The sequence below is a fragment of the Haliotis asinina genome, chromosome 9 (genome assembly GCF_037392515.1).
Source record: "Haliotis asinina isolate JCU_RB_2024 chromosome 9, JCU_Hal_asi_v2, whole genome shotgun sequence".
Taxonomy (NCBI): Eukaryota; Metazoa; Mollusca; class Gastropoda; order Lepetellida; family Haliotidae; genus Haliotis; species Haliotis asinina.
Window position 1 is genome coordinate 36487625 of NC_090288.1, and position 20636 is coordinate 36508260.

The window sequence follows — 20636 nt, forward strand, 5'->3', positions numbered from 1 at the left end:
AAAAGTGTTGACCAGCTATTGAAACGAAATGTGACCCATCATAATTAATATTCAAAACACTAAATGTTGTGACTCAATAATAATTATTACTTACTTGATAACAAAATATACAGAAAATACACACTCGTTACAATACCAATATCCAATTTAAAAAATGAGTCGATTTTCAGTATATGCATATCTCGGTCTATCAATATCACCGCCCATAATAGTATGATTGAAACGGATTTAACTTTACTTCAGTTTTTGAAAATCCCTTCTTACTTAGGACTTAGGCTGACGGTCCCCAGGGTACGTGTCTTATCTGTAATAATTCCAAATATCAAGACTCATACTCATGTATAGTCAGTTACCACACGAAACTATCTCTCTGAAAGACAGCAGTATAATCTGAAACATCGAATGTACCGTAATGATTAATGCGTTGGTTCTTCGACTGAAGTCATTTTCTGGTGCCCCTGCTGTTATAGTACAGGAATGTGGATAAAAGCGGTTGTATATCAAAGCTCAAGATTTACCCAACGCAGCATGAGGTATTGATCGTTTGCTGCTATTGGTAAAATAGCCTTGGTTCAATTCATAATATCCTTCCGATACTGCCATATCTTAATTATTATGCTGTATTGTCTTATTATTTTATTTATTTATTTTTTTTCGCAGCTTATGTAATATTGAGAGCTGATGACACATTATGTTTTAAACTGTATTGTCAGACCACCGCATCATATGTCTTATTTTATGTGAGAAACGAGTGTTTTTAATTACTTAATGAGAAACAGATACAACTTTTAAAAAACTGATTTCTGCATTAAATACATCTCAATGTCAATCATGTCTTAAAGCATGGATCGACTCTGAAGCAGTGATGACAAAAACACAGGAAGCATGGCTGCACTGCTGCCCTTAATTTCAACATGTCTGTCATTGAAAATGTCAATTCGTGATCGGTAAAGAATTTCGAAGTAAAACGGTTTAATAAGGGTCAGTTTTTGCTTCATTGTCTCTTCTGCCAGGAAGTTGGAACTTGGAATGTATTAAAGAATCTTTCACCAATTAGATTTCTGTCAAAGTGAGAACTAATCAATTGGAAGACTAAATAAACTAGTAAATAAACTAGTAACACTTTACGTAAACTATGGGAGTTACTGATCGCCTGTTAGACTAACTATACAAGTAGGAGTTTAACTCAACGCAAATGATGATGACAATGTGTTTTGACAAGATCCCTAATCATGGTGGAACAAATCTCCTTGGATACAAGGTCGAAGTCTTTATGACTTTAAGCACAAGCTTCTTAAGAGCGTCCTAGAGCAATGTACGATGTTTTGCCATTTTGAGTTCCCCTTAATGTGCCTGTGGTATCAGCTGAGCTCCTTTCAATTTGGTGTTAGCTGAAGCAGATCAGTAATGGACAGCTTGTTCAAGCACATTTCCGTCCCAATGATCGTAGTGCACATGCAGGTTTCTGTGACGACAGAGATTAACATTTTGATGAGTTTCTTCCCTTGCTATTTTCTCATTTGAACGATCATAATCAGGCTGAAATCCAGATTCTTTCCCATTTAAGGGTATTTTAAAGGTATGTGTAGAGGCTGTTTGAAAAATGTACCACTGGTAGGATACAGAGGAAGCTGTCAAAAACGGACGGCATCTGCCTAACCCGGCAAGTTGTAAACACCAGCATAAAATCTAAGTCCCGTCTATGGCTTGTACATTTATCACCAGCTCTACAATCCGGCACAATGTCTAAACAGGATTATGTCTTCTGTTCCAGTGAGTGCCGGGTTAGACAGCTTCCACTGTACTCAAATGAGAAAACGAAATACAGATAGAGACATTTGGGCTTTTCTAAGACAGTTGAGATGCCACATATCCAGTATTATATCTGTTTATCTATTTATAAATCGAAAATAAATGACATTGCAGTCGCGTATTATGTGTATAATTATTTTCATAAATAAACACAAACATTGTAATACACGAATATGCTACACTTGTTTACACATAAAAACTTAAAGTACACAACAGACATATAAGCGTAAGTGAAGAAACAACAGACATATAACACAAACATTGTAATACACGAATATGCTACACTTGTTTACACATAAAAACTGTAAAGTACACAACAGACATATAAGCGTAAGTGAAGAAACAACAGACACATAAGCGTAAGTGAAGAAAAAGTATAAGAAAATGATGATGTTTGTGGAGTAATGATATTTTATTATAAGTAACTGACAATAGTATAGTCAGTGTTAACTTCATAAAACCCCATGCCACCTTAGTTAATGTCCATTAATGTCACTGCAAAGTGAAATAATAATTCTAGCATTAATAAATAAATAAATAATTCTAGCATACTTTACATCACTGTTACGTAAATCATCTAGGTCGTAAATCAAATTGATTTGTCTGTCGGGGGAGAGAAGGTGTAAACTCATTCTTGGACGTTAAGTACTAATGAATTATGTTGCTTTGTTTCCCTCTAGTAGAACATCCACCATTACCTTCTTACGGCTCTGTGTACTGGATCAAGTAAAGGAACCTGTGAAACAAGCAAACCGTGTAACCTTTCTGGACCGTTCTTCTCCCTCAACAAACCTGCCTTCCAAAGGTTTTGCTGGACACTTCATGCAAAATAGCATATTACTCCAAATAAGCAAATGAACTGCAATGAGTTTCTTTATTTGGAAGCTAATTTCAGCTATGTTTTACAGAAAATGTGGTGACAGACCCTATGATGTACACATTTGGCAGATGGACGTGTATCAACCATAATAACGATTCTGATCACCCGATCCACTCGTGATCCTACAAGCAATGATAGCTGAAACTAAGTTAATTTGTAACACACATCAGCGCAGTATGTCCACAATCTCTTAAGTATCTGCTTAAAGTTGGGCCGGTGGGTTAGCCAGATGGTCAACGCGTTCGCTTGTCACGCTAAAAACCCATGTTCGATTCCCCACGTGGGCACAATATATGAAGCCCATTTCTGTTGCTGTGACATGGCTGGAATATTGCTAAAAGGTGTGTAAAACCATCTTCACTCACTCACTGTGTAGCTATTTAAGGAACTTATTTAATACTAATCAAAACTGTTGTTAATAATCTCAAGACTGTGACTTTTTTGCTGAACCATTTTCACCGTATTGAGTTTCTTTAAGCATTCTCCACTTTCCCTACCAGTTAATTGGTAATTGGGAATCCTTACATGGACATTTCTATAGCTATCTGTATGTTGAGTGTATAATCAATGTTTTCGCAGACAACATAGACCTGTAAGTGTACCTTAAAAAGCCATTTAACAAAAATCGAAAGGGTATACTTTCCACTGCTGGTCTCACCTCCTAACTAAAGGCCCTGTGTTACACATTTAGTTTGTATCCTAGACGCATATTACGGCTCATTCGGTCTATTTGATTTCCATGAGTTAAAGACCTACATGAATGTTTCACTGAGGGACCAGATATCGTGTTATTTGATGTCACAAAAGTAGTGACCCTATGTTTTCCCTTTGAATGCTTAAGATATCGTCTTGCTGTAATCATTTGTTGTTCAGTCTTCACCTGTCTGTACTTACAAACCATCTGATGCAGTCACACACATTGCATCCTGCATCACACACAACAGGGTGAGTCATGCTCAGACTGACTCATACATACGTGAGAAAGGCGCAAGCATACGCTCCGAAATGTCGTGTTATCCACAGGAAAGAAGGCGAATTCCATTAATCTGGCATTTCCCATGCTTTCCACTTCTAATTGCCCTTCAAAGATTCATATATAGGTGGATATGCGGACACTGGCAAAGACGGCCCACGGATATCTTTTATATATCTACACGCCACTGAAGGTGTGATGCAGTAGTCAAGTTAAATCACTGGCTTTTCACACCAAAGGTCTTTTATAGGGTTCAAACAGACGTCTTGAGAAGTTGTTGGTCAGGTATGTTTGTGGCTTTCATTGCGGTAGCCATTATTTGTATTTGCGTCTAGTTAGAGAGACGCCCAGCAAGGAAACGGTGTATGAAGTTTAATAATAATGATTATGTTTTAAGGAATTTTAATTTTAAGGAATTTATGGTCACCGTCAGGCTGGAAACAAATGGGTTTGTTTTCGTTATTGTCAGTTGTGTTTCGTAAATACCAAGCACTGATACTCGTAACTCACTTTTGCTGTGTTCTTAGATGACGGTATTCACGATACTTCAGAACTTCGAGCACAAAGTATCAATTATGATCAGCAGGTAATATATGAGGAAATATATCAAGTACAAATGTTGACCCCAACGGTGCCCTCTTCGGAAGCAAATTAGACGGTGGTCTGGAACTGGTGTTTAAGAGTGTTGTTTTGGTTAAGGCTTATGATCACTGCCGATACCTCGTTAGTCTTGTGTATTAACGTACACAGTGTCTGACATTGACAAATGTCATCCCCTCAACTCTTTAGACGTAGGTGTCATCTACAACCCACATACATTTCGACCGCCTCAAGTGACTGTCCCTACATTCACAAGGCAAGCTTCATACAAAATTGTTGTATAATATATGTAGTACCATTGTATAATCTGCCTTCTGGTGATGTAAGCTGTCAGTTCCTACAGACCCATATTTTGATATTCAATCTACACAGAATGTTCAGTTTCACAAGATTGTGACTGTAGTTGTGTGTGGATGAAACATAAATAGATTCACAGAACAGCTAGCGAGATCGTAGGCGAGATCATGTATCGCCTTTCCTTATGTACAAGAATTGCATCAACCAAGTGAATGCTCAAGACGCCACTATTATTAGCTTGTCAGGGAGAGCTCGAATCTAAGTTTCTACTCCCTGTGGAATATACAAAGCCAGCTACCATGCGTTGCGCTTGACAGATTACGGTCACAGCACCCCGGTGGGGATCCAGATCAAATGGACTTTGCGTCAGATTTGGTGATTCCCTGACAGGCATTCTCAGGGTTATTTGCTCAAAGGTAGCCACATTGAAATTACCAATCGGATTATCGCTTGGTCATGTGTTCACAGATCATTATGAATATTAAAATGCATAAAGATGCAGCTGTGCACGGGGATATGTGTTATCTTACATGTGTTACGTTATAGTCTTGTCATACATTTAGCCAACATTTAACAGTGGTCTAATGAGCACAGAATATGCTTGTCCTAAAGGTCGGTAGTGTGATCCAATGTTGTCTGCCAACTGACGCAAAACCATGTTACCTGTTACCTCACCTGGCGCTTGTACAAAAGGACTTGCCCTCGCGGAATCAATGTATTGAGTCGGATTTTGACGTCCATGTGAAGATGCGAGATGAAGTCTCGCTGGGCTAGTGCTATGAATACGGCATCAGCACTGAAACGTACAAAACAAACAACACCACGAGTGCACAAGCACACCCATACATATGCACGGCTATGCATGTGAAACAAAGTTTGGCCACCTCTGGTACTTCTGAAGATACTATTCAGGATTAATTTCTGTTCAAGTTTGGTACTGTTTTCAAAAAAAGAAAGAGAAAAAGAAAATATATGAATTTTTTGGTGAAAGATATAACACAGGGGCTCACAGACTGGAATGACATGTATTGACATAGCATCCCTCGGAGAATAATAAATAGGCTAAGAAAATGCTCTGAATACATAGGTTTCAAAGGATACTAATAGGGCTGAAATCTGGCATCGAATTTCAGAATTAAATTTACTGTAATTTCTTGCATTAACTTGCTTTTGATAAAGTAATAATAAAGCTTTGACATCTGAAACCATAACATTAATGTAATGCTCCGACAAAAAGACTTTAATCTTGTAACATTAAGGTCAGAATATGTATGACTCATTTGTTCAAGGTTTGAAAATGGGCTATTATCCTAAAGTTTAATATCAAAAATAAATATACCATATCAAAAGTTAATGAACATCCCACATTAAATAGCTTTTTGTGGTTTTTTTATACAAAATTTTTTTTCTTTTCCATTTTCCATTTTTTTGTCATATTTACATAGAGTATGTATGTGTTCATGTTGGAACGCGTACGTCAAGTAACTACTAACAGGTTTGTGTCAAAGTAAAGGATGGTTTCCTGTCACCTCAGTAACTCTGTACAGTCTAGTTGATGTCCTAGACACTGGAAACACCGGTCAGTATGTTATGTCCATGGGATCGTCTAAGCATTTCTGGTAGCCAATATTTAGCTGTGCGTCCTGACCAAGTGATATGTACAAAAATGGTTCTGTGGTTTTCTAATAATTATTTGTTTCCTACTGCTTAAATAAACTCACCTATCAGATGTTGAATGTCACCAGTGACCCACAATTTCGTATCAAATACACACACCATTTAATCTGTTGTAGAGGAGTGAGTGGTCACAGATCCACGTCATGCTTAAAGATGTTTGAAGATGGTAGTGTTTCGTACTCGGCAACCAGAGTATAAAACTATGAATAAATATTTACATCAGTGAAATCGAAATTAACAACTAAACGTGAGTGACGTTTGTCAGTATTCCAACGATGTTGAAACAGGATACTGAGACACACTTGCACTTAATATAGTAACCATACGGCAACAGAGTAGTCTGTAATATCAATGTCTTTTTTCATTGTCCCATTGTATTGTTACAACTTGTTATAGCTCTATTGCATGATCACGAGTCATAGTTTGAAGGCACCTCGCCCTTGGAAGCATCTGTACTCAATGTCTTTTCTACAGAAACGAAATAATAACAATGATATAGATCCGTAACGCCCATTCCATCTATCAGATTTACGCCGAGATTCTGAATGGAATACTGACGTCCTTGTCTGAACCATCATAATCGTGAGCATGCATTGGATCTCTGCATTATAGTAATGACTTGTATCACGATGCATCCTATGAGTGGCGATTAGAAGTATTATTTACGTTTATTGTGGCATCGGTGTGCACGTCCTTATCATTAGTAAACAAAACCAGTACTTAATGTGGGATACGTTCTCAAAATGGCAATTTTATGTGGGTTTTTTATATGTTTAGATGTTGTAAGCGCTCTTTACAGGCATATATCATAAGGAACTGAATGTTACCCTCGACAAACTGTTGGCTAAATCCAGACTTACAAATGTCTTGCAGGAACATTCTCTCACTGCTCGACAAACTGTTGTCTAAATCCAGATTTACACATGTCTTGCAGGAATATTCTCTCACTGCCTATCAGTATGCGCGATCATTGTAACCTCACGCGTATTAATGAATAGAAAACTAGTACTGCAGCTCACCTCGATGTATAGTCACCAATTGTAAATTGGCAAAGATAGTGTAATTCAACTATAACACGCCACAACTGACCATTTTCTAAATGGTTTTATGCATCCACAGCTTTCGTCGTCTGGGTCCTGCCAATTTGCATTTGCCAGATTGGTACACAAGGTACGTGATCTAGACTACCAGTTGTCAGACTTCCATATTTGTGAAGCCTCGCTACCAGAGTATGTTACATCTCTGACGAGTAGGTGCCTGACCATACACCAAATAAAATAAAAAATATTAGAAACTGTACTTTACTGAGAAATTCTAATCTCTAATATAACATCTGACAGATCCATTTGCATTCTACATTGTCATTGCGCTCACGTTCACGAAATATGGCTTACAGTCTCCAATGTTTGTGTGTTAGAGTGAAGAAACACTGTGTATCGTAGTTAGTATTCACTGCACTGACATCAACAGGTATCGTGAATATTTAAAAACGACCCAAACATACAAGATCATAATCATGGAGCCACAGAGAGCTCTGCATTTCCAGGCATTTCTCGTGAATATGGAAAGTGTTTAGACACGTTTATTTGGGATAAATCAGCCTTACAATCATAAATGCCTATGTCGCTACCTGTCGGCGAATTGTATGTTGTTACCAAGAAAGTATCACACAGTCTGCAGTGTCTCTGGGTTTGAAGAGGTGTGCCTTGCTGACGATCAAATCTGATTCACAGTCTGCTTACACCGCTGATTAGTATTCCTGAAATATATGCTGATTGTGCCAAATTCTATTTGGAGAGAGATTCCAATATTCTGCACAACGCTGCACTTGAAAGTGACTTCCAGCTCTCTGTGCAGGATATCTAACTTCCTTATACCATCTTATCCCATTAATGTTATTTCCCGAGTTGATAGATTAATACCTCCACTGCAACATGCAATTGGTTTCTCCGACACATTCCAAGAAGCGATTCCATTAATTCATTGCTGTGCTTGTCCTGAGTTATTTTTGTTTGTTTGGAATGGGGCAATTTGATAAGAAAACATTAATCCCTTGCTGGGAGTACTCCAGGAAGATTTTAGGCGGTTGTATTTATTAAATCTTTTCGCCACAAGTGAGTTATTTATGTCACAGGTTCCACCACAGAAAATCTAATTGAAATTAATGTCATTTTCAATACAAAAGTAGATCCATTTTTATGTGAGAAGCGGGCAGGTTTGATTGATCAGAACCTGTGAGTGAGTTTGAAATCTTATATAGCATGTACGTTTAATTGGTTTGTCATGAGGGCTTGTTGCCCTAAACTGGGTCAGCATTTGTCAGCATCACATCGTATGTGCTTTCTATCTGTCAGTTTTAGTTTGGAGTTGTATTCTCCACTTTGACATGACTCAAGTATAATATGACAGACACCAATCCATACGATTTTTTTATTGTTTTCTAATAATCATAGCTATTCTCTTCACCTACTAAATTTAGAAGGTGACAATCTATCCCCAAAGTTCTCTTGCAGTAGAAATGTCTGTTAGGACACGATTTTACTTTATATCTTTCACTCTATAAGTGAAAAATACGGCACCAGGTTTTGAGTGGCAAGAAGTGATAATAATAGCATTCCCCAGAGAATACTAACTGCAATACGAAACTGTTTTGAAGACATGATTTTAAAGGATATTAATTTAACTGAAATATGGCAGTGTACTTCAAAATTGTATTTACTGTAGTTTCCTAAGAAAAACGAGGTCAAATCAAAAACAAATATTTACAAATCGGTAGGTTATTCTTTTTGATATTGTGACAAAAAGCCTTGAATTGTCAAGACATTTCAAGATATTGAACTTTTAATTATCCTATAGGGAAGTGATGAATAACAGTCACAATTTGACATGTTCAGTAATTCCAGATAGAATCTTGAAGCTGATCATTAACTATAAGAGTTCCGGTTGAAAATGGCAAGTCTTCTGTGCTGGAATGAGTTTCTGTCAACATAAAGGATGGCTTTCCTGTCACATCGGTAAAGTCTGTACAGCCTCGCTGATGCCCCAGATGCTGGAAACTACCAGGCGGTATATTGTACCCATTGGTGTAGACCTCATTATAGCCTGGACAAGAGTCGAGCACTATAAATAGGTCTATGGTTTTCTAATACATTTTACTCTGCAAATTTAATATAACCCATCTAGCAGGCACTGAATGTCATCAATGAACCTGTTTTGTGTTTGTTCAATTCAGAACAAGGACATATACAAAATCAAACAAATATATATGTCCTCATCTTCATGTAGGGTAACAATAACTATCATCTTTAAATGAAGAAAAAGACGAATATATACAGCCATAAACAGATCCATACACAGACACATACAAAGATAAATACTCACGCAACACATTCATGCACCTGGCTGTACAAATGTGGTTATACCGAATCCCAGCTGCAGTTCATCTTACATTTAACTGTCAATGTCTATATGTCTAACACTTCCCGACCCGTGAAGGTCCCGGGGTAGAATAGGCCTTCAGCAACCCGTGCTTGCTATAAAAGGCGACTATGCTTGTCTTAAGAGGCGACTAACGGGATCGGGTGGTCAGGCTCGCTGACTTGGTTGACACATGTCATCGGTTCCCAATTGCGCACATCGATGCTCATGTTGTTGATCACTGGATTGTCTGGTCCAGATTCGATTATTTACAGACCGCCTCCATATAGCGGGAATATTGCTGAGTGCGGCATAAAACTAAACTCACTCACTTACTTTAACACTTCCACAATATGCATATGTTAAAATCTCCTATCCGTTGTGAGAAAAGGACATAGCATTAGCGATGTATCATTTCACTCTCAGTGTCCACCTTGTCTAAAACCTCCACAATATACATCTGTTAAAATCCCATATCCGTTCTTACTTAACATGTCCTTACAATGATGAGACTGCACCACAATATTAAAATAGTTCTCCGACACACACACTTGTTGAACAATACCGCTAACATCATCAACAAACATCCTCACACGTATCAATCTGAGAACATCATACCAATTCCACAGGGTAATGAACGACGAGCCAAGGCTTTCTAATAGCATCATGAACTGGTTCTTGTACCGGGTGTGTATTTCACCGGGGAACAAACTTAATCACAACCAGCGACACAAAACTTCTGGTGACCTTGGCCACTGACCAGTAAGACAGGTCACTGTTGCCAACCACTACTAAGGTTGCGCTTGTAGCTGCTTGTTTGACATTTGCTGGTAATTGCGTTGAGATGAAATGAATCTTATGGGAAGCCTATGGAAGCCTCGGTTCACTGAGATCGTGTCAATGAAGGGAGCGTAAAGATCAGCATTATTTCTGCTTCTACATGGGTCAAACTTTATACTCCAGTGCTGTTTGTACAACATGCTTTGTCGTAGAAGAAAGTCTCTAATGACCACGGATTTATTATCATTATTGGAAGGTTTGGACTTTTATATTCAACTAAATGTCCATTTTTATTAATAATAAGGTGAGATGTCATCAGTATGTAGTGTAGGAGTTTGCCACTGCGGAAAAAAGGTTTCATTATTTCTTGAGCTTTGACATTCAAGGCCTTGGTATTGCTGTGCTGCTTAACAGAGGGCTGTATACCGATACTCACACGCGACATTTCCTTGGGTTATTTGGTAACTGAGCACAGTTATCTGTCCATGAAGGAAATATGTTGTGATGCCAACTGCTAAGTAAACTTTCCTCCAGTGTTAACCTGTAACACACTGGGGCTGAAAATAAAGATAGAAAACGATTCCACACTAACTAACAGGAACCAAATCTAGAGGCACATTTATGAGAACCAATGCTATCATAGAGTGGGAATATCATAGCATGTTAATATATTCATGGCATATTAGACATGCTACCCTGAAAGGGTCTGGACCATATATCGCAGTGATCGATATTGTGAGCATCAGTCTGTGCCTTCTGGGTATGATGACTTGAAATCAACCATATCAACCATGGGACGAAAATGTTTTTTCAAAATATTGAGAAAATATGTTGAACTTTATTGAAGAATGCACTGAAAATGTAAAATGTATATTATTAAAATGAAGTTTGCGTCTAGACCCATAAACATTGGTATGAACGATCGAGCGAAGTTTCAGCTTCACTGGTTCTGAGGAGCTGATGTTTTGGGTGGATAACATATGGCTGATTTTCAGTAGTGTGAATGGGCATTTGCTTGCAGTCCTTATTTATTAAGATGCACCACTTGATTAAACGGGTTTCAACTGGCGTCAACAAGTATCATTTACTGATCATTCAATATTTCTAGATCTTTAGAATATCGCTATAGCATCACAAGTCTACGTATTTTATGAACTAAATGTAAAATTTACCCCCGAAACATATGTTATCCCCAAAATGAAATCAACAATTGTTCAAAAGGAATGACCCAACTTGAAAGCAGTTAGGCCATATAACTTTTATAATGAGGCTCAAACATCACCCATCATTTCTAAATCAACCATCTCGAGGGACTATGGTCCATCGTAATCAGATACACTTCACACGGCTTATGGAATTATTCTATTACTGAAATAATGACCCGTGTCAAGAGAATGTCAAACAATGACCGAGTGGGAACATGACATCTTTGGAGATCTCAATGGCCGATTACAAGCCGCTAATACGTATTGGGACCATTCCCCTTGGCCTAATCAATGACTTGGACATTGTTTAGTAGCAGCCTTCTGGTTTGTCTATAAGCATTGCGTTGGTGTTTATGGTCACAAAAGAACTGTGTCTAGACAGGAATCATTATTCATCGCGAAAATGACAAAGGAATGAGCAGTTATGGTAACAAACGATCAAAATGGTTACACGACAAGTATTGTGTAATGAAGTGCACGTGTGTAGTTCCTTTACTATTGGGCATAGTGTTGGTATTCAAGTGTTATCTAGTCACGCAGGGCGTGAATCATGAACATATACATGTAGGTCAACAAGTATCCAATCCAGTGACCAACAGCATGAGCATCGATCTATGCAACTGGGATACCATGAAATATGTCAACCAAGTCAGTGAACCTGACCACTCGATCACGTTAACCGACTCTTACCAGAAGCATGGATTGATCACATCCACTGCCGGATCGGCACAGGTTTGAATTAACAGTTCAAGAATATGTTAGTGCCAGTGCCTCTATGAGTTATTTTTTCTCTGAAACTAGAAAATAATGGTCAACGACTAAAATGAAGCAACATAACTAAACATGAAAATACTTTGCTATGTATGACGAGTAACGTGTAGAGCACATGACAAACACAATATACTGCACATTAAGCTCGTGGAGTCTATGAATGCATAGCGTATAATATGGGTACACTCCTGATGTATTTCTTCTCAATACTTTCGCTTCTTCGTTTATCCGTAACGCCTCAATAATGACGTTGAGTATACAATGCAGTCATCTACCATTTGTTCTTGTTTATGAACCGTTTTATCCATTATATAGGAATAGGTTTTGACAGTCGGTAGATCTCTCCTAAAATATTGACATCACAGAAGACATAGAAACCATAGGTAACAAAGATAAACTGGTAGTCTTTGTGATATACCACCGTCCTAAACTGTCAACGAACATTTAGATCCTGCTATTCTTGGCGTACCGCTCCCAGTGAAATGATCCAGTTTAACAAATTTCCGGATTGACAAACCATGGGGACGTAGCAATTTCCTTTCAATTCGTTTAGTGAGTCCCATGGACAATCATCCATAAAGCTGTGTTTCCATCTGACAGATCCAGAATATTAAGGTGACACTGTACTCCAAGAATTATTGGAAAGCCACTAATGAAATGAGAACATTTATCCCGAATAAGGTGCAATCATCTTTATCGGAAGAAAATGCAAGTGAAGCAAGTATCATTGTCTCACATCTTTGGTGTTAGAATGTTCAAATTGGAAGAAGCAGTAGAGTCGGTTTGGGACTGATATTGCTTCAGTTTCAGCCGGCTGCATGCTTCACACAAAAAGTACTATCACATGTGAGAGGTTACTCCAGTAACGAGAATGGTACCTTCATTCCATAACGTAATCCACAATGTAACTCATAATCTGAAAGCTTTACTCCCTCTGGCGTGTACATGCATGCATGATTTTTTTTCTTTTTTTTTTTTTTTGCTTTCACTTAATTATGACGGTTTGCTTGTTTGTTCCACTCAACCGGACGTCTCGCTATCCGGACGATTTTCGAGTGAAATCTGGATATGGGATTTCGACTTTATTATACATCAAGGAAGAAGAGGAACTGAACATTCTGATTCTCTTTTCCGTTTCATGTAATTATTCCTTGGCATGGATAGTTGCACTTGTTGTATACTAGACTATGAGTGTTTGCACGTTTCAATATTACACGCTTTCCGCAAAGCCAAAACACACTTTTACTAATTCTTGACTACGCATAAAATTTCAGTTCCCTATTACTATACAAACCAACGTTTTCTAGTATTGTAAAAGTAACCCAGCAGATATTCGAACGTCCTGTATTAACGCAAAAATCGTCAATATGACACAATTTTAGAGCTCATTTATTCCGACCTCTGCATATCTGTTATGTTGTAACTGAAACCTGTCAAAGAAAAAATGTCATATTTTACTTCTCTCGACCTTGGTGCATGTGGATTTCCAAGTGCTTTGGCATATGTCCTTAGTTTCCTGGATAAACGTAATATAATGTTTGGTAACATTCCTGAACAACCAGCACCAAACAATGATTTTCTCAAATATTTTTATGTTAAATATTAAATGGAAATGTAATAACCATACCAATATTGGGAGATTAATCGTCTTAAGAAAGTCAACAAGAGATTGGAAATGAATGTTGCAGCTTAGAAAAGAAAAAATGCTACATTCAACAGCTTCTCGGTTACTCCTAAGCCAATCTCAAGGGACGTCATGTGTATCCTTCAAGCTGGCAATATGGCACTACCTTAAAGCAAAAAATATTTACCTTCACGTTATCAGTCATACTGGGGACTGGCTGTTTTTGGATCATAGTAAATACATTATCTGTGATGGATCCAGTCTTTTTGGTTAGACTGCATAACAAATTAATTTTGTTTTGGTCACATTTTTTTCAAAAGTGACGAGGACGGTATTACTTTTTAATTTTTGATAGAAGTAAAGTGACAAGGGAGTGAAGGGAGGTTTTTTCTCTCAGAAATACAGCTTGGGAAATTTTTCATGTTCACGTGTTCATGAGTTGTAGATTCAGGCACACTGGTTCTTACATACACTGATTCTTATAGTGGACAAATGGATGATCGGGAGGCGGCCAAGTGAAAATTATTTTTTTAAATGGCAATAAGAAATTGCTATTCTCACAAATAAAACAGACGCGCCGATGTCGGAGAAACATTTCATTTTTTTATTTGGCCTCAGCTCAGCCGATGAATATAGTCAAAACAAAATAAGGCAAAACACAGATAGATTTGCCTCATGTTCATGTGTGGATCTCACGGGAATGAAATGTGGCATAACCTAAATGAACCTTTGGTTGGCGACTAAATGGATCGGCTGGAAAGATGACCTTTCTGTTCGCAGTGTTATTATATCACTATTGCATAAATCTATTCATGACTTGAGAAACTGGATAGTCTCTTCCAGATTATATCATTTACAGATATGATATCGCTTGAAACATATGAGTCTTCAAACAACAATTAAGAGAACTTGTCCGAGCCATTTTCAAAACTATTCGTGACTTAGTACTTTTTATTTGATGTACAAGACTAGCCTGAACCTCAAAGTTCATTGAACATACCAACGTCGCTAATATCGTTACGAAGGCGTCTGACTGATTCGAATGTAGCCATTAACACCGCTCTTGATTATTTTAATCTCTACTAGACTGCCTCGTCCCCAGGTTCAGCCTGATGAGTGCATGTATGATCAAGCACGCCACAAATTGGTGTAACATAATGTGTTTAGCTAGGAAATAGACACTGGATCTGTTATGATTCTCTGCCTCTCCCCTGTGTCCACAGAAACTTGGTATTTGCTAGGCCAGGCACCGAAAATATGACTTTATCACTGTTTACCCTTCTCTGATCATTCCACACATTTCACAATTCACAAAAATAGGATCAGAGCAAAAACTGAAAACATGAAATGACTGCCTATAAATATTACAGACCAAGTAAGAGGTGAGTTATTTCTTTCTGTTGTGGTCATGAATATTGAAAGAATAGTACCGTGACCTGTGTATAGTCACAGATGATTGGTTCAGTGGGTGGTGTTGGGGCACAATATGCACCTGCGCAACAAACGTCGTTGGACGTAGTGACAAGATGGGGCAGCATCTGCCCTGGAATCTACAAACAATCATGGTGTTTCAGACATTCTCATATTTTCATGTGAACCTTGCTACTACCATATTACAACCGTCTTCTTCAATAATTCTCTCATATTCCAACCCTAACATCATCAACAACATTGCAACACGACCTTTTCACTGTCATCCTGGTGTATTGCAGCGCATCGTTCCCGACTGTAACACAATGCTCTGACAGCATACTTCCACATTGCAACAGAACGTCCTTCCACTTCACACGCACAAACACATACATACACATGCTCGTATTTCATTTACCAACGGAACAGCCTTCAAACATAATAAAACTTATCATGTTAAAACTGACCAGGTGAGAAATATCATACTTAATGTCCCAAAAATGACCCTAACTGTTAAACGATCTTAAGTTATGGAAATAACATGTTTTAAAGCCCCAGAAATACTGGAAAAATTTGAAAATCATAAAAAACATCCGCAGAATGAAAGTTCAAAGAGAACAACATGTAAGGAAATGAATATTTTGTATCATGAATATTTCTCACAGTGACAGCTATGGCACGTTCAAATCGATATTAGTCCGTGGCTGTGTATTTGGCTAATGCATAGAATCCATTGTATATATGCTAAAGATGTGTTTTGCATTGCTATCAGCGTGACAGGAATATTTCACTTGTGAGAGCTGTGTAAAGATGTCTGATCAATGTAACGTGTTAATCAGTTTAGAAGAATATGAATGCATTTCAGTGTTTTCTGTCAAATTTAACGAAGACCTCACTGTCTGGAACATGAAACATGTATAATGATAAGCACTGTGAAAAACACTACGGGTAGATATTTGCTTCAGTAAACTCTAACCCAACCACCAAGTCGATGATTGAGTTTAGTCAGTATTACAACGACATTACGGTGGGGATATGGGGTGACGTAACTGACGAGTGACTGCTGTAACTGTAAGTACCCGACCTGTTAAGTGAAGTAATAGTATGGCAACTGTTCTGTCAAAGCTTGTTGTCGTAGCTCCATAGTAACAAAGTTGCTGTAGCTCTGTCATGTGTTCGTGATTCCACTGTTCAACTGTTCTGTCAAAGCTTGTTGTCGTAGCTCCATAGTAACAAAGTTGCTGTAGCTCTGTCATGTGTTCGTGATTCCACTGTTCAACTGTTCTGTCAAAGCTTGTTGTCGTAGCTCCATAGTAACAAAGTTGCTGTAGCTCTGTCATGTGTTCGTGATTCCACTGTTCAACTGTTCTGTCAAAGCTTGTTGTCGTAGCTCCATAGTAACAAAGTTGCTGTAGCTCTGTCATGTGTTCGTGATTCCACTGTTCAACTGTTCTGTCAAAGATTGTTGTCGTAGCTCCATAGTAACAAAGTTGCTGTAGCTCTGTCATGTGTTCGTGATTCCACTGTTCAACTGTTCTGTCAAAGATTGTTGTCGTAGCTCCATAGTAACAAAGTTGCTGTAGCTCTGTCATGTGTTCGTGATTCCACTGTTCAACTGTTCTGTCAAAGCTTGTTGTCGTAGCTTCATAGTAACAAAGTTGATGTAGCTCTGTCATGTGTTCATGATTCCACTGTTCAACTGTTCTGTCAAGGCTTGTTGTCGTAGCTTCATAGTAACAAAGTTGCTGTAGCTCTGTCATGTGTTCGTGATTCCACTGTTCAACTGTTCTGTCAAGGCTTGTTGTCGTAGCTTCATAGTAACAAAGTTGCTGTAGCTCTGTCATGTGTTCGTGATTCCACTGTTCAACTGTTCTGTCAAGGCTTGTTGTCGTAGCTTCATAGTAACAAAGTTGCTGTAGCTCTGTCATGTGTTCGTGATTCCACTGTTCAACTGTTCTGTCAAAGCATGTTGTCGTAGCTCCATAGTAACAAAGTTGATGTAGCTCTGTCATGTGTTCATGATTCCACTGTTCAGCTGTTCTGTCAAACCTTGTTGTCGTAGCTTCATAGTAACAAAGTTGCTGTAGCTCTGTCATGTGTTCGTGATTCCACTGTTCAACTGTTCTGTCAAAGCTTGTTGTCGTAGCTTCATAGTAACAAAGTTGCTGTAGCTCTGTCATGTGTTCGTGATTCCACTGTTCAACTGTTCTGTCAAAGATTGTTGTCGTAGCTCCATAGTAACAAAGTTGCTGTAGCCCTGTCATGTGTTCGTGATTCCACTGTTCAACTGTTCTGTCAAAGCTTGTTGTCGTAGCTTCATAGTAACAAAGTTGCTCTAGCTCTGTCATGTGTTCGTGGTTCCACTGTTATGGCTCTATTGCCTGATCAGTCATAGTCTGGAGGCAACTGTATAGATACGTCCCGAGCTTATTTTGGCTGTTATGCAAACCTGGCACTTGAAAGCATATGTACACATCGTTTTTTTCCACAGAAACGAAACATTGACAGGGAAGTAGATCCTTAATGTGCATGTCATCTATTCCTGAATTAAAAAGATCCTAAAATAAAGAGAGACTTCTTTGTCTGAGCCATCATGATCGTGGGCATGCATTGGTTTTCTGCATCATCATAATGACTTGTATCATGATTCATCCTGTAAGTGGTGGTTACAAGTATTATTTACGTTTATTGTGGCATCGGTATGCACTTCCTTATCATTAGTAAACAATACCAGTATTTAATGAGGGATCAAAATAGACTGAGTGTTTGCTACAACAAAATGTTGGCTAACACCAGCTAATAAAAACATGACTCTCACACTGGCCATCAGTATGCGCGATCATTGTAACCTCACACGTATTGATGAATAGAAAAACGTACTGCAGCTCACCTCGATGTCTAGTCAATACATTTAAATTGGCAGAGATGGTGTAATCCAAATATGTGATATTTGACCTCTTTCTACATGGCATTGTGTATTCAGGGCTTCCACCTTGGGACCCGTGCCAATTTACACTTGTCAGATGTGCACACAAAGTACGTGATCTGGGCGACTAGTTGTCAAAGTCCCGTATTTGTTAAGCCTCGCTAGTTGAGTGGGTTAGATCACGTGCCTGAGCGAACGTCAAATGGAAATGCTAGAATCTATACTTTACTGAGAAATTCGAATCCCTAATATAACATGTGTTACATGTAATAGATCCGTTTGCATTCTGCATTAATATTGTCCTCACGTTACCAAATATCCCATACGGTCTCCAATATTTGTTTGATAAGAATGAAAAAATTTGTTAAAGTCTATTTGTATTCGGGGCCTTCTACAAGAGGTATCGTGGCTAGTTAAAACTGATCCAAAATACACCATTATGATCTGATAAGGAATCGCACAGTGCTTTACGTTTGCCAGATATTTTGCATGAATCAGCTTAACAGTCTTTACGTTCGACAATGTGTGTGTAAGAAACGTATCATGCAACCTGCAGTCTTAACTTGCGCCTTGCAGTCGACTTACATGGCCAAATGTGCTTCACAGTCTCATTGCATCATTTATAATTCCTGAAGTAGTTCTTGATTGTGACAAATTCTATTTTGAGAGATATATCAATATACTGTACAACGCTGCACTTGAAAGTGACTTCCAGGACTTCTGTACAGGATATCTAATTTCCTTATCCATTGTTATCTGATGTTCCTAAGGTGATAGATTAATACCTGCAATGCAGCTTGCAATAGGCTTAGACACATTCCAAAGACACGGTTCCATTATTTCGTTTCTTTGCTTGCCCAGAGATAATTTTTGGGAGGGGTCAATGAGATAGGAAAACATTAAAGCCTTTGTTTGTCAAAGACAACTCCTGGAAGATTTCAGACGGCAGTATATGTTTAATCGTTATTTACGTGAGTTATTCATGTCACAGGTTCCACCATAGAACGGAAACCTAACTGAAATTAATGTCACTTTCAATGCAAACATCGATCCATTCGGAAAGGTTTTGCGTGAGAAGCAGACAGGTTTATAATAGATCACAGACAGGTTTATGATAGATCAGAACATGTGAGTGAGTTTGAAACGCTATACAGAAATCACTTTTCATATTTTTGCCAAGAAGGCCTCTTGCCATACAGTTGCTCAGCGTTTGTGATAACATCATTCTATTTGTCAGTTTAAGTTTAGATACTGCATCCTCAACTTTGATATAACACATATATAGTATGATAATATGATTAATATATCAACTGAAGGAATTTTATGAAGGTCCGGGTATTTTATACACACACATACACACACATACACACATACACACATACACACATACACACATACACACGCGCAAGCACGTAGTGTCCAGTGTCGCCCCTCCATATACTTTGGGTATGACCCTTTCACTGTTTCATTTTGCAGTATGAAGCCGCTTGGATCTATGCTTAAAGGGAAAAAAATATTCAGAATGTGTTTGCTCTATATGAATAGATGCGATAATATGTGCTTGCACCATGGAATGGAAAATAAAATTGCTTGGAATGCATGTTTTTGGATACTAATAGGCCTGAAATATGACATTGCATTTTAAAATTGTATTTATTGTAATTTCTTGAAGGACATGAGGTTAAATCAAACACAAATCTATTTCTTCTGTGATATATGCTAAAATAATGAAACTGATTTATCCTGTTGTACTGAAGAGTAACAGTCAGAATTTGAGAACTGGAACAATAATTTGTCATGCTCTGACAACTATACTTTCATCTTGTGACTGTTTATGGGTCATACATCTTCATACACACTGACCAAATCATCATTATTGTAAATAATTGAATACCATCTCCAGCATGTCACGTTTTATTCTTTGTCACTCCAATTTCAGATAGAGTATGGAAGGTTACTATTTTCGCTGTGAGTTCAAGTTGAAACTAGCGGGTCATAAACAAATCTTGTTAATCTGAAATGGGCTTGTGTCTAAGTGATAGATGTCTTTCCTGTCACGTCAGTAAAATCTGTAAGTCTTGCAGATGTCCCAGACACTGTAAACTACCAGTCAATATATTATACTCAAACGTGCAGGATTCAGGCTAGCCAGTATGTACATGTAGCTGTCTGTCCTCAACAAGAGTGGTAAACTATAAATAGTTCTATGGTTTAATGTACGTGTCATGAAAGGAACAAATGAGAAATGCCAAAATATGTATCTG